General features: G+C 50.3%; 2 long non-coding RNA genes across 3 annotated transcripts in view; one reads left to right on the top strand and one right to left on the bottom strand.

Annotated features, from left to right (window-relative positions):
• LOC149856360 (uncharacterized) overlaps positions 1–13,773 on the bottom strand; it is a 743,716-nt gene that overhangs the window by 631,137 nt on the left and 98,806 nt on the right. The gene's annotated exons all lie outside the window — the stretch shown is intronic.
• On the top strand, positions 6,636–8,714 carry LOC149856361 (uncharacterized). 2 transcript variants are annotated; one of them, XR_016444459.1, is made up of 3 exons: positions 6,636–7,306; positions 7,853–8,132; positions 8,391–8,714. It is a non-coding gene; the product is annotated as an uncharacterized LOC149856361 (long non-coding RNA). The 2 variants fall into 2 exon arrangements; XR_016444460.1 differs by having other exon boundaries at positions 7,853–8,176.

Genomic DNA, 13,773 nt, shown 5'->3' with positions numbered 1-13,773 from the left:
TTGCCCAGCCAAGACTCTGAGTCCTCCAACTGCTGGGGACTCTCAACCCCAGCAGCTGGATGGAGGCTGGGTCCCTGCAGCATGCCTCCCAGAAAACCCCAGGGGCAGGAGTCTGTGTGAAACCCGTGGGCCAGAAGGATCATTGCAGGAGTGATTCTTCCATCTGGGGGGTGTTGAAAATCCCTGGGGTTGGAGGATTTCCATTTTTCACTATGTGTGGATTGTCAAAGTCGTTACCTGACAGAGCAGAGAAATGAGGAGTGTTAAGGTTTACTAACACATTTGCCCAACCCTGCCTAGATGGTGACAAGGACAGCTGGGTCTTCTCAGCCAATACTCCCTCTAGTTAGCAGGTAGATGCAAAAAGGATGGAAAGAGCTATGAAATGGAAGGAGTTCCCAGCAGCACACCTGCCAGTGTAGTTAACTGAGGGAACAGCATGGAACTGTTCCTTGAAAAGTAGTCAAGTAAGTTGCTCATTCCTTATAACTGGATGGCAACGGAGAAACAATGGGCATTTATATTCATTAGGGCTGTGCAAAGCTTTAGGTGGTGATTCAATTCAGAGGAGATTTGACCCGATTTGGTGGCCTAATCTCTGAATCCAAATCAAATCAGGGGCTAATTTAAAGGTCCAAATCAATTCAAAGCTCTCCAGATCTTTGGCAAAGATTTGGAGATCCTTCATGATTTGGGCAGTCTCCAGTGGCTGCAGCAAGGAGCTACAGCCAACTTCAAGCTGGTAAGTAGGGGGTGGGAAAGGGGGGACTGGGGGAGGGGGTAGGCAACCATGGGGGGACCTCTGCCAGCCCCCCCACCCCCCAGCCTCCATAACCCCCGCCCACTCCCCCAGCCCTCCCATGGCTGCCCCCACCTGCTCCAGCTCTTGGTACTTTAAAGAAAAGCCCCAGTACTCACTGGGTGCTGCCAGGTGGGGGGGCAATGCCTATTGCCCCCTACTGCATGGAGGGCTCTGCCACAAGCCCCCTGAAACCCCCTGTTTCCCAAGCCCCACCCAACTGGTGACCTGCCCGGGCCAGCTCCAGCCCTTTAAGAAAAAAAACAACAAAGAAAATCCTGGGACTCTCTGCTCCTCCAGCAGCCTTGGGGCATCAAGGGCTCATGCAGAGCCCCCCACATGGTGCAGGGCATTGTTGGGCAGCGGGGATTCCCCCCGCTAGGCAGGAACGGTGAGTCTGGGGGTTTTCTCAGGTTTTCTTTTTTTTTTTCTTAAAGGGCCAGAGCTGGCCTGGGCAGGCACCTGTTGGGGGGCTGGGGGAGCAAGGGTGGGTCAGAGGGCTCATGCAGAGCCCCCCATGCAGTGTGTGGTGGTGGGGGGCAGTGGGAATTACCCCTGCTCAGCAGCACCTGGTGAGTTGGGACTCTTTTTTTTTTTTAAACAAGAACTGGAAGCTGGGGCAGGTGGGGCGGCCTTTGAGCAGGTGGGAGGTGGGCCTGGCTGATTCAGAGACTCAGCAGCAGCTGAATCTCCAAATCAGATTCATCTGAATCAAATCGGGACAGTGATTCGAATCACCGAATCAAATCACTGTCCCCTGAATCAGCCGAAGCAAATACTAGCCGCTTCACACAGGCCTAATATTCATACATTTGTCTGCTCCAATGTGACAGAAATCCAGAGTGTTGGAACAGACTCAATTAATCGAGTCTGCTCTGCACACAAGCTGACGTGTCCAGTGCTGCATTGAATGCATTTGTATAAATGGTGAAATGTGCATCAGTATGTGCATGAGAAATGTGCATGAGAAAATGGCAACGGTGCACTTGTGAACTAAAACACCTTTGATCTGTTTAAGTTCAAAGCATGCCACAGCCATTTTCTCAACACATTTTGCTGTTTATACAAATGCATGCACCACAGCACTGGACATTTTTTAAAGTGTGCAAATACCCATATGTGTAAATGCCCTATGGCCGAATCTCTCATCTGCTTCAGCAGTGATACAGCAATACTCTGTGCCTTTTTTCAGGGTTTATTGTAGAGTTACAATCTAGCCACCATTTTTATATGGGTCTGAACTGCCTTAAGAGTATTTTTTCGATGGCTTGCTCCTGAACATTGGTTCTATGCTGTGCAAAGTGAACATTATGTACTCACGGTAAGTTCTTTCCTAAATTAGATATTAACTGCTGAAATGTAGCTGTGCCCTTACAAACTAAATAGTATAAACTACTATAAATTTTATTTAGTAAAGAAAATAATATTGTATTGTGTCTATCTCATTGCTTCCTTTTAAGTTCTCATTTTGACATCACCGTGCATTTAGGCCTCTCTCAACATTTTTTAAAAGCACGTATTAAAACACTTCTTTATTTTTATGCTCTGAAATAGAGCCAAACCTGTCCTGGTTATTCCACTTAATCCTTCCACTAAATCATCATCATTCTGAATATAGCCTCTTTAAAGATAAAAATGTATAGTAAACCTGAAAAGATATTTTATTTAAATTAAATTCCTTTCTTTTATCTCCCATTTAATTTGGCTTACACTGCACATTAAATGGTAAGTTTCTACTTTATTAGTGCCTACTCACAACCTTCTATGAAAGCTAGAAACAAGGCATATTGCAGGTTAGGAACAAAGCAAAATAGGTTCCATTTTTTAAATGTTTTTTTTACTATAACAATTCCAAACATTGTGCACATATAAATCTTAACATTAATAAAATGTTTGTTATAAAGAATAGTAACTGAGGATTTTTCTTTACTTTTTTTTTTAAAAGACACTAAAATTAAGTTCTAGTATCCACAGTTCAGCTGCTAAGCAAGCAGCCAGATTTTCAAAAGATAAAATCACTCACTCATCCTGATGGTGGCTGTCAGAGAAACCTTAGAAACATTTATTCCTAAATCCTTTCCAGGTTAGAGTTTTAGATCTCTCTCTTTCTCTAATTTTAAGTTCCTTTGTAACCTTGTGAGGGAAATAAAGCTTCACTGAATATGAGTGACAAGGATTTTTTTTTGTGACATCTTTTATTGGGACTTCTGTATAGTTGCCAGAAATATTAAGACAAGGTATTGGGCACAAAGTATCCTGCATAAGAAGCAGGGATAAAAGAGACACAGGTTGAGGTAAATAACTAATAGAACAATGGTGTATGTATAACTTCATATGCAAATGAAAAACAGTCACTTAAACGAATGGAATGGGTTGTAAAGTTAGGAGCAAAGAGATACTACCAGGAGTATTTTTAAATGGATATGTGATAGAAAAGATAATGCAATTATGTGAAAGGGCAAGACCATTCCAAAGGGGAAGAGGTCCCTATTACCTGTGGAGTAAAAAAAGGTTTGCAGTGATATCGGGTACGTTGTAATAAACCATAAATTCATTGTCTGTTTAATCCTTAGTTTTTGGTGTCCAGTAAGGATATGGATTTTTGTTTCCAGACCTGTTTCTTGAAAATGTTTTGTAGATTTCGCTTGAGTATGAAGATTTGAGGTCAGAAAGGGTGTTTGGTCTCAGAAATGTGTTCTCCTACTAGAGCTTGCGTGTCTCTGTCTCTGTCTTTGTTCTGTAACAGTTTATTCTGGTACACAGTCTTTGTTTAGTTTCATTCCCAGGAGGGCATTTGGTGCATTGGATGAGATGTACCACTTTCTGTGACAGATATGCAGGATCCATGGATTCTGATGGTTTTGTGGTGGGGTGTATAACAAAATACCTCAAGACAAAATAACTTTGCAGGTTCACCATGTGATATACGAGGATATTCTTCCAGATTAAGTTCACTATTAGGGTGCTTAGTCAAGTTGAACGGGAATGCAGGAGGCCCTGATGCCAGAGTCAGAGACAGAGGCTGTACTTAGACCCTTGGAGCTGCTGTAAGGACTTCATCTTTAAATTAAGGTGTAGGGTAATGTGGCAGGGCATCTTTGGTGCCTGCTACTTTAAGAGGCTTGACCAGGCTGTAGCGAAGCTGGCAGGTGTGGTGAGGCCTAATGAGGTGGTTACATAACTGCAAGAGGAATTCTGGATTGGATGAAGACCTGGGTAGCCTCAGTATAAGCCTAGGCCCTACGACCAGTATAAGCTGGCTATAACATCTCGGGGGCCAGAGAGACAACATTGTCCAGCTGGAGATCTGCTGCTTCCGGAAGAGCCTGGAGGTTAAGGGTAGGAACTATGGGAATGGAAGAGGTTTCCAGTCCTGGGGAATAACTGAAAACTACGCCCTGGTGGGGTTGCATAGCGTGATGGAGCTGCCTGTGGCAGGGTGGTATCCAGGAAATGCCACACTTTTGCCTCCCCAACGAAAGGAGAGGATGGGGTGCCACAAAGTCTCAGCCCCTATGACCAAGGAGGTTACCCCACAGAGAGGATAGGTAAGGAGTCCAAGTAAGTTATCAGACAGCTGAGGCCCAAGGGGAGTAAGGCCTAGTAGCCGGCAGTGTAGTGGCCTCAGTGTGGAGGCATGTGAGAAAGCAGTAGGCTGCTGTGATGGGGATTGTTTCAGGGGCCTTTCAAAAATGTCAGCCTGCCTACCTGTCTAGGGCTGTCAGCCTACTTAACTCACTTGCCATGCCTTGCTATATAATTAATAGATGTTAACAAGGTGGGAGGCTGTCCATTTAATGCCTGATGCCAAGGGTGAGATACATGCTTCCAACCTGCCCTATACTGTGTCCCATGATTTGCAGATGGCATCCAAATTACTCCTAGCTCCCTTGGACCCATTTCTGGGCCACACTCAACTTTGGGCCCAGATTTGGCCTCAGGTGTCCAGAGACTTACCTGGGTCACATGCCCCCCTCATAGGGCCTTAACTAATGCTCCCTCAGTAGGGGTTGCTCTGTCAAACTACTGAGGCCAGCCTATGCACAGTCCTTCAGGCCCCTCTCACAGACCCTACTCTATGCAACCTCTGTACAGGCCTTTGGGCCCACTTGTGTAGACCCTACTCTGTGCCTTCGATGTGCAGTCCTTCAGGCCCTGCTTAAACGTCCTAAAGTGGCAGATGTCAAAGGTGCTCAGCCACAGCTGTGTAGAGTAGGGTCTGTGTGGGGGGCCCTAAAGGACTGTGCATGAGCTACATAGAGTAGGGTCTGTCTGGGAGGTCTGAAGGACTGCACATAGGCTGACCAAAGTCATTTGATTGAGTGAGCCCAGTGACAGTGGAGAAGCAGGACCAGAATGGGGTCCTGATAAGGCAGACCCATATGGCAGGGTAAAGGTAATAGGTTTGAGAACCTACCCATAAAAACCTCAACTGGTCCATGCTGGGGCCAGGACCAGGTCAAAGGCCAGAGTGCCCACCATAAGGGATGGCCAGAGACTATAAGCCTGGAGTCCTGACTGGCCTAGAGTTGAAGCCAGGGCTTGTGAGGCCAAAGGTCCCAGACGAGGCCACTGCCAAAAGGGAAAATGGCTTAGGGAGCTTTGCAACCCAGAATTGAGGGCAGAGATTATCGTGCCTGAGCAGGAGGGAACCAGCTTAAGTCTGAATAACAGTACGGCATATAGTGGGGCCCAGTGTGGGGCCAGAGTCATAAAGTGATGCCATCTGTGAGGCATGGGGCACAGTGTATGGATGGCACAGAGTACCCTCGGCATTGGGTAGTAAATGGGCAGCCTCCCACCTGTAAACAACTTTTGAAGTTACATCAAAGGCGTGGCAGAAAAGGCAGGTGGGCGGACTGCCCTAGAAAGGTGGGCAGGCCAATGGCGGGCAACCAGGCCACCAACCTGGTGGCCTTTTACGATCAGATCACCAGATCATTAGATGCAGGGGTATATAGTCTTCCTGGACTTGCTGAAGGCTTTTGACACTGTCTCTCACCCCATTCTCATTAACAAACTGGGGGGCTGTTGTGTAGATGCCCTCACAGTCAAATGGGTCGCCAACTGGCTGGAGGGCCGCACCCAGAGGGTGGTAGTGTATGGGTCCTTCTCAACCTGGAAGGACGTGGGCAGTGGGTGTCTCCTTGCTAAAAGGGAGGCATATACCCAATGGAGAGATGGGGTCATCGCCAAGAAGGACTATGTTATAGTCGCCCGAGGATGTAGGGGGGCAGTCAGGAGGGCCAAGGCAGAGTTGGAGATAGGACTAGCTTCCCGGATTAAGGACAATAAGAAGTCCTTCTTCAAATACATAGGGGGTAAAAAGAGGGTCCCGGGTAATATGGGGCCCCTGCAGGACACGATGGGCAACTTAGTCATCACGCCAGATGACAAAGCTAACATATTTAACGATTTCTTTGCCTCTGTCTTCCTAAGTAGGGACCAGTTCAGCCACCTCCCTGCTGGGCCCCCCTCGGGCCCCGAGAGAGACACGCCTGGGCCAAGGGTTAGCGAGGAGTTAGTTAGGGTACTTCTGGAGAAGCTGGACGTGTTCAAGTCCGCTGGTCCGGACGATCTTCACCCTAGGGTTCTACAGGAACTGGCTGAGGTCATTGCGGGACCCCTGGCACGGCTCTAGTTCCGCGGGGCTTGGTTCTTGGGCCCACACTGTTCAACATCTTCATCAGTGATTTGGATGAGGGGGTAAAAAGCACCCTGTTCAAATTTGCTGATGACACTAAGATGTGGGGGGACGTGGGCACACTGGAAGGATGCAACAGGCTACAATCAGACCTAGACAGGTTACAAGGGCGGGTGGATGAGAACAGGAGGTCAGGGGCAGCGGGGAGAAGAGGGACTCAGGCGCACGTGTGTCCTTCCCACACGTGTGCCTCCTTTCTGGACCCGGAGCGGAGGAGAGTGCAGTAGTAGAAGCGGCGGCGGCGAGCGGAGCAGCTGAGGGGCCAGCAGCAGCTGATCCCCCTAAGGTAAGTGGGGCTGAGGGACTGAGGGGCCGGCGCAGCTGAGCCGGATCCGGAGGGGAAGCCCCCCGGGTCCCTCTTAGCTGAGCCGGTAGGGAGCCGCGCTCCCGAGCCGCGCGAACAGAGCGCGCAAACAGGTGAGGGCTAGGGGGTTGTCCCCCAAGCCAGGGAGTGCCCCCGGGACTAGCCTAGGGGAGCAGGCTCCAGTCTCACCAGATCCTCCCCAGTGGGGGTGCTCAGGGGGCGGGATCATTGACAGGCACTTCCGGTGACACCGGAGCGCCTGATTGGTGGGTAAGGCAGCGGCGGGTAATTCAAACCGCCTCCTTTATAAACGGCGGTTTGACGTAGCTTCCGCCACTTGGAGGTCAGGGGCAGCGGGGAGAAGAGGGACTCAGGCGCACGTGTGTCCTTCCCACACGTGTGCCTCCTTTCTGGACCCGGAGCGGAGGAGAGTGCAGTAGTAGAAGCGGCGGCGGCGAGCGGAGCAGCTGAGGGGCCAGCAGCAGCTGATCCCCCTAAGGTAAGTGGGGCTGAGGGACTGAGGGGCCGGCGCAGCTGAGCCGGATCCGGAGGGGAAGCCCCCCGGGTCCCTCTTAGCTGAGCCGGTAGGGAGCCGCGCTCCCGAGCCGCGCGAACAGAGCGCGCAAACAGGCGCAATCTGTAAGAGCGCGCCGGCGTTTGCGGCGGCGTTCGCGCCGGCGGGCGAACAGGCGGGGCCCAGAGGCTGACCCCTGCTCTGCTAGTAAGGGCAGCAACTCCTGCGATGGTGTCGACACGGAGTTCTGCCAGGGCCCCTGCCCGGGGGGCGCGGCCTTCCCGGGGCTTGTCCGAGGCCTCCACCCAGACAGAGCCCTCGGGGGGGCTGCCGTCCTCCAACCCCCTGGCCTGCGGGAACTGCCTGGCAAGGTCTGGGGGGGCAGGGACTGGGGACTCCTGCACCTGTCCTGTAGGTATCCGCCTTAGGACCCTGGAGGAGCGGGTGCAGGAGCTCCTGGAGGAGGTTAGCAGGCTGAGGGGAATCCGTGAGGCAGAGGAGGAAATTGATAGGTATTTTCTTTCTCTGCAGGGTGATACAACAGAGGAGAGGGCAGACCGGGATGAGCCCTCCACCGCTGAGTGGCAGACAGTCTCCCGCGCCAGAGCTATTAACCATGTTGCGGCACCAGTTCCTCCTGTCCATCTGGAGAACAGATATGAGGTCCTGGCAGCCCTGGAGGAGGAGGGAGCAGTGGAAGATTCCAGGGAGGAGACTTTGTGCACACAATGTCCTGTGCGGGCAGCGGGAGTCAAGAGGCCTAAGAGGAGGAAGCGTCGCGTCATCGTGATTGGTGACTCCATCCTGAGAGGTACGGAGGGCCCCATCTGTCGCCAGGATCCCTCAGCACGTGAGGTATACTGCCTGCCCGGAGCGAAGATTCAGGATGTGAAGGGGATGCTCCAGTCCATCATCCAGCCCTCCGATTATTACCCCATGGTCCTTGTCCATGTGGGTACTAACGATGCGGCCAGGAGAGCCCCTGATCGCCTGATGGAGGACTACCATGCTCTGGGAGGCGTGCTGAGGGAGATGGGCGCACAGGCGGTCTTCTCTTCCATCCTGCCAGTGAGCGGACGCGGCAGACGTCACGAGATGTGCATTGCGGAGACCAACTGGAGGCTACAGGAATGGTGCTTCGAGGCGGGCTTTGGCTTCCTCAGCCATGACCGGCACATCGTGATGAGAGACATGCTGGGATGGGATGGGCTCCACCTTTCCCCTAAAGGTAAGCGTGTGTTCTCTTCCAGGTTGGTGAACCTCCTTCGGCGGGCTTTAAACTAGGCTCGTCGGGGGAGGGGGAAGATGAGGGCGGAGGAGACGATGACATACCAGGCCCAGCAACAGCCAGCGAGCCCAGACCAATGGTCAAAACGGAGAAACAGGTAAGCGATAGGGGACGGGGCATTGCTGAGACTAGGGGGTCAGTGGGCACAACCGCTGAAGGCCTCAAATGCCTCTACACGAATGCTCGAAGTATGGGGAAGAAGCAGGAGGAACTCGCCCTCCTCCTAGCTGTCACCAGCCCTGACATAGTAGGGATCACAGAAACGTGGTGGGACTCATCGCATGACTGGGCGGTGAGTGTCAAGGGCTATAGGCTATACAGGAAGGACAGGATAGGAAGGAAAGGTGGAGGAGTAGCACTCTACATCAAGGAGGAATATACTTCCTCGTTAATTAGCATGGGGGTAGAGGGGGGGCACTCTGAGGTGCTCTGGGTTAGAGTAAAAGGCAGTCCAGGGGAGAGAGACTTAACGGTGGGAGTCTACTATAGACCTCCCAACCAGGGAGAAGAGCTCGACCTGGAATTCTTAGGTCAGCTTACAGAGGCAGTGAGGGCTAAGGATGTGGTCATCATGGGGGACCTAAACTTCCCAGACATCTGCTGGGAGGAGCAGTCAGCCAAGTCTGATCGCTCACGTCGGTTCTTAGCCAGACTGCAGGACCTCCATCTAACCCAGGAGGTGCACAGTCCCACCAGGGGAGACGCCTTGTTGGACCTAGTGCTGGCCACGGGTGATGACCTGGTGAGGGGGCTGCGGGTGATGGGCCACCTGGGAGACAGTGATCATCGCTTGCTGGAATTCACCATCCAGCGTAAGGTGGCAAAGGGCTGCAGCAAGGCAACAGCCCTAGACTTTAGGAGGGCTGACTTCAACAAGCTAAGGAGGATAGTTGGGGAAGCGCTGAGGACCCAGAGGGGAAGGGAATCAGATGTCGAAGGTGAGTGGTTGCTCCTTAAGGAGACGATCCTCCATGCCCAAAGGGAGGTAATCCCAACAAGGGTCAAAGGGAGCAGGAGGGCACATAAACCCCCATGGCTCACTAAGAGCATCCGGGAATGTCTCCTTGCTAAAAGGGAGGCATATACCCAATGGAGAGATGGGGTCATCGCCAAGAAGGACTATGTTATAGTCGCCCGAGGATGTAGGGGGGCAGTCAGGAGGGCCAAGGCAGAGTTGGAGATAGGACTAGCTTCCCGGATTAAGGACAATAAGAAGTCCTTCTTCAAATACATAGGGGGTAAAAAGAGGGTCCCGGGTAATATGGGGCCCCTGCAGGACACGATGGGCAACTTAGTCATCACGCCAGATGACAAAGCTAACATATTTAACGATTTCTTTGCCTCTGTCTTCCTAAGTAGGGACCAGTTCAGCCACCTCCCTGCTGGGCCCCCCTCGGGCCCCGAGAGAGACACGCCTGGGCCAAGGGTTAGCGAGGAGTTAGTTAGGGTACTTCTGGAGAAGCTGGACGTGTTCAAGTCCGCTGGTCCGGACGATCTTCACCCTAGGGTTCTACAGGAACTGGCTGAGGTCATTGCGGGACCCCTGGCACGGCTCTATGAGCACTCGTGGTGCTCTGGCGAGGTGCCGGAGGACTGGAAGAGGGCCAATGTGGTCCCTATCTTCAAAAAGGGAAAAAAAGAGGACCCGGGAAATTACAGGCCAGTTAGTCTGACCTCAATCCCGGGTAAGCTCTTTGAAAAAATTATCCTGGCACACATCCAGGAGGGCCTTGCGGGGGAATGCATGCTCAGGGGCAACCAACATGGGTTTATCAGTTCCGCGGGGCTTGGTTCTTGGGCCCACACTGTTCAACATCTTCATCAGTGATTTGGATGAGGGGGTAAAAAGCACCCTGTTCAAATTTGCTGATGACACTAAGATGTGGGGGGACGTGGGCACACTGGAAGGATGCAACAGGCTACAATCAGACCTAGACAGGTTACAAGGGCGGGTGGATGAGAACAGCTGGAGTACTGCGTCCAGTTCTGGGCGCCACACTTCAAGAGGGACGTGGACAATATGGAAAGAGTTCAGAGGAGGGCCACTCGTATGATCAGGGGTCAGCAGGGCAGGCCTTATGAGGATAGGCTACGGGACCTGAACCTGTTTAGCCTCCACAAGAGAAGGCTAAGGGGGGACCTTGTGGCCTGCTACAAACTGGTCAGGGGGGATCAGCAGGTATTGGGGGAGTCCCTGTTCCCCCGTGCGCTGCCAGGAGTGACCAGGAATAACGGTCACAAACTGGCGGAGGGTAAGTTTAGATTAGATATTAGGAGGCGCTACTTCACAGTCAGGGTGGCTAGGGCCTGGAACCAGCTTCCAGGGGAAGTGGTGCAGGCTCCGAGCCTGGGGATTTTTAAAAGGAAGTTAGATGAGCACCTTGCCGGGGTCATCTGACCCCGGTGCTCTTTCCTGCTAAGGCAGGGGGTCGGACTAGATGATCTACCTAGGTCCCTTCCGACTCTAGCTACTATGAAACTATGAAACTATAGGATGGGTTTCAACACAGACAAGTGTAAGGTGATGCACCTTGGGAGGAACAACCGGCACCATACCTACAGGTTAGGGAACTCCCCTCTTGTCAGCACAGAGGTAGAAAGGGATCTGGGGGTCATCACTGACTCCAAGATGAACATGGGCCGGCAGTGTGGGGAGGCAGTTAGGAAGGCCAACCGCACCTTGTCATGCATCCACAGATGCATCTCGAGCAGGTCCAAAGAGGTGAACCTCCCACTCTATGCAGCAGTGGTCAGGCCGCAGCTGGAGTACTGCGTCCAATTCTGGGTGCTGCACTTCAAGAGGGATGTGGACAGCATGGAGAGGGTCCAGAGGAGGGCCACTCGTATGATCAGGGGACAACAGGGCAGGCCCTATGAGGAGAGGCTACGGGACCTGAACCTGTTCAGCCTCCACAAGAGAAGGCTCAGGGGGGATCTTGTGGCCTGTTATAAACTAGTCGGGGGGGGATCAGCAGGCATTGGGGAAGTCACTGTTCCCCCGAGCACCACCAGGAGTGACCAGGACTAACGGTCACAAGCTGGCAGAGGGTAGGTTTAGGTTAGATATCAGGAGGCGCTACTTCACAGTCAGGGCGGCTAGGGTCTGGAACCAGCTTCCAAGAGAAGTGGTGCAGGCTCATACCCTGGGGGTGTTTAAGAGGAGGTTAGATGAACATCTTGCTGGGGTCATTTGACCCCAGTATTCTTTCCTGCCACGGCAGGGGGTCGGACTAGATGATCTGCTCAGGTCCCTTCCGACTCTAGAAACTATGAAACGTTTGAGTCAGCCTTGAGATGGCCCCTTGTCACAGGTAAGAACAGGTCAATGTTCTGATATTGTCTTTTGTTTATTTGCTCTTATACCTCTGTCCATAGCTCAACATATGGTTATTTGTTTCTTATGCTTGTTCTCTTTTTATAATAAAATCTTTTGTTGTTTGTCTCCTTACAGATTGGAAGAAATGACCTCTGGGCAGCTGATATTCTAGGCTGACCCTCTCCACAAAGAGGATGACCTTTAATTTCTTCTTTCATAATCCAAAAGTGGGTGGCTACTTGGAGCTAGCAGAGTTTCATTTGCTGTGTATATAGAGTTCAGGTAAGGATACAGAATCTGTGGTGTTAAATGCTAGGATCGCCAATCAGCTAATAATGCTGATCACTGCAACCACCGGTCAGTGAAGGTGGTGGGTGGCTGATCTCTCACCAGGCATAAGTCTGCAGCCCGACTCTACCTGGCATTCTAATCAATAAATCAAACAATGACGTGAGGAGGAGGGGCAAGTATTAAGTATATTCAATGATAACAATCAATAATCAAGTACAACAATAACAACAATCAATAACTAGGAGGACAACTGGGCGAATAATGATTTACTTAAAACCAACCCCATCAGCAGGTAGAAGTCTTCTCTCTGCATGAAATGTCTCATCAGCCTTGTCAATTGTGCCAAATGGAGTGATGTGTTGTGGACAAAATGTTAAACTATGGTCTATCTTCTCACTGCTCGTGGCTATGAAATGTCCTGTGATATTTCTTATAACAATATGGGTGTTGCAATTACTTGACTGAAAGCAAACTTGGGTAACTACATTCACACTTAATGTTGCCCGAAAATTCACCTGGATACATAAATGCTTTTGTTCTAAAATATTTTGTGGACTTGCTATCTGTTAAACAGGTTCTGCACGTGTGTGAAGTGATTCTTGTATATAGCTAATCTATACTTACAGTTACTGTCATTCCACAGCTCTCAAGTATTTATTAGGAGAAAATGTGTTACTGAATCATAATCATCTAGAAATCCAAGATGTTATATTAACAGTAATTATTATTATAAGCATATACTTTTAAATTGCCAGAATATCTTAGTTGTGGATAGTATTTGTCAGTTTAAAATGATGTATCTGTAACATGAACAAACATAGTTTTGAGAAGTTATTTTTCACTCCCATGTTACTTAATTCAGCAGTGCATATTCTACTATGAATGTATTGTTTAACTGCTATATTTTTACAGCTTTAGATTTCTTAAGCATATTAACTTTTCCATCCAACTTTTTTTTCAGTGCTGGCACACACAATATGGCAAGAGACCATCTGCCGCTATTTCCTTTTAAAATGATTCAGGATACTGGGTTATATCCAAAGGAACCTTTCAGGTTTTGAGCAAATCCTTTCCTACTAAGCCATTTTGACCTCATTTGTGTCTGGTTTTTCTTCTTATATGAGAAACTTGTCACTCTCAAGCGAATATTAGCTCTACTAAATCAAACACCAATCTGTACCTCAGGAAGCGTCTTGAGTTTCAGACTCCACCTACCGAGCAAATTAAAGCTTTGACTAAGTGAATTTTTTGTATTTCTTTGTAGTGTTGCCCTGAACCAGTTTGTTAGATTATGGTTATGTGCTTTTACAGAGTATTCACATAGTCTCACCAAAGAATCAGTTAAAATGGGGCTAACTGTGTTCATAGATTTCATAGATTGGTGGTAGGGGTCTGCTACAGACCCCCACATCAAGGGGAAGAAATAGATTTGGGGCTCCTGAGGCAACTCTCAGAGACCATAAAAGCTAAAGAGGCGGTGGTCATGGGGGACCTAAACTACCCGGACATCTGCTGGGAGACACAGACAGCAAAGTCCCACCGCTCACGCAGGTTTCT

Source organism: Crocodylus siamensis, chromosome 10 (assembly GCF_052110815.1).
Source record: "Crocodylus siamensis isolate JL-2025a chromosome 10, ASM5211081v1, whole genome shotgun sequence".
Lineage (NCBI taxonomy): Eukaryota > Metazoa > Chordata > Crocodylia > Crocodylidae > Crocodylus > Crocodylus siamensis.
The sequence above is the reverse complement of the archived record's forward strand: the minus strand, read 5'-3'. Positions and strand labels throughout refer to the sequence as shown.